The sequence below is a fragment of the Mastomys coucha genome, unplaced genomic scaffold (assembly GCF_008632895.1).
Source record: "Mastomys coucha isolate ucsf_1 unplaced genomic scaffold, UCSF_Mcou_1 pScaffold22, whole genome shotgun sequence".
Lineage (NCBI taxonomy): Eukaryota > Metazoa > Chordata > Mammalia > Rodentia > Muridae > Mastomys > Mastomys coucha.
This window is the reverse complement of record NW_022196905.1, coordinates 142,846,274-142,847,831: the sequence shown is the minus strand read 5'-3', so window position 1 is coordinate 142,847,831 and position 1,558 is coordinate 142,846,274.

Sequence of the window (1,558 nt, the reverse complement as noted above, 5' to 3'; positions counted from 1 at the left end):
AGCAGGAAAGGGCCCTTTCTGAGTGTAGCAACAGCATCGGGCTTCAGATGCTACACTAGAAAACCCCAGCCTGACCAATTATGTTTGAATTCCTATAAACTCAGCATGCTTTTTTAGTGTATGCCCCATGCAGGGTTTACTTTGTTAAATCTAGCATTCTCAGGCCCTCAAAGGGAAAGTAGGCTGCTCAGGGGTCATAGCCAAGCTGCAGGATGAACACTGGGCTTAGCTCTGCCCCTGCCTGGGCTTTGCCACTGATGCAGGTTTCAGCAGGTAGGGTTTCAGCCATCAGAGAGAACCTTCCGGGGAAGGACCATCTCTCAGTGAAACTCACGGAGCCTCGCAGGCTGTCTGAGGTGTACTTAAAACAGGCCTGCTTGCCTCCTGGATGCAGGTTAACACTCAGAGCAAATTCCATGCCCGTGACTCAGTTAACAAACTCCTCCAGACTGTGAAGCTTTTTCTGCCCTGAGGGGTCAGAGCCTTTGTAAAAGTTTCCAGCCCCACAACCCCTGTCCAATGGGACTCTGTAATTAGGTACTTATTCAGGTTGTACTTGCAGATAGTGCTTGCCTGTTGCTACTGGCCTGGAATATAAAAATCCACCGAAACAGAACCATTTGAACAGGTTTCATGAGGTTTTTGCCCGAGGTGCAAAATACTACTGTGCTTTCAATGTGGATCTGGTTCAGGTGCTCAACAAGTGAATGCTAGAGTCTGCTAAGACAATGGGCGACTGATGAGGACCGCATTTAAAAGACAAGCATTAAAAAAATAGACCCAGAATAACGCGTGGATGCTGTGCAGAAGGGGCGTGGTGGAGTCAGCGCGATGAAGGGCTGGAACTGTCCCCGGAGCAGCGCTACCATGGGGCCCAGGCTGCTCCGTGTGGCCCTCTTCTGCTTCATCAACATAGCTTGAGAAAGTTTCAGGAGCCATGGTTGGGTGTTTCTAAGGCAATGAGGATGCTGGGACAGAGGATGCCAGGTTTAACAAATGGAACATTGTACAGCGCATACGCACACACAAAAGCATGCTATGCTCATCAGAAACCCAAATACAGCAGCGATGTGGGTGGCTTAACAGCACGAACTAGGTCTCCCAGAGTTCTAGGCAGTTCTCCAGAAGTCGTAAGGGTCACGGGATAAAACTGAGATGTGGATGAAACTATGTTCCTCTTGGATCACTTAGGACAGAATTTGTTTCCTGAGTTCACACCTTCTAGAAGTAGAGCACTGTCCTCCGTTATGGGCTTTTCTCTGTAGTCCATCCCCAAGGGAGTGTCCTCACCACCGTGACTCCGCTTTCTCCATTGCATCTGATACTGATTGATAGGTTACTTCTCTGCCCCTGGTGAAACGAGCCAATTTAAGCCAGATTAGAATATATTAAAGGCAGGTTTATTGGAAAGCTGCTCTTGGGTGAGTTCACTGGCCCCAAGGACTGAGACCAAGGAAATCACCATGGGTAGAAAAAGGGGAGAAGAGGAAGAGAGACAGGGTGCTAGCACACAGAGAAGGGGGGGAGGAGGAGGAGGAAGAGGAGGAGAAGGGAGGGG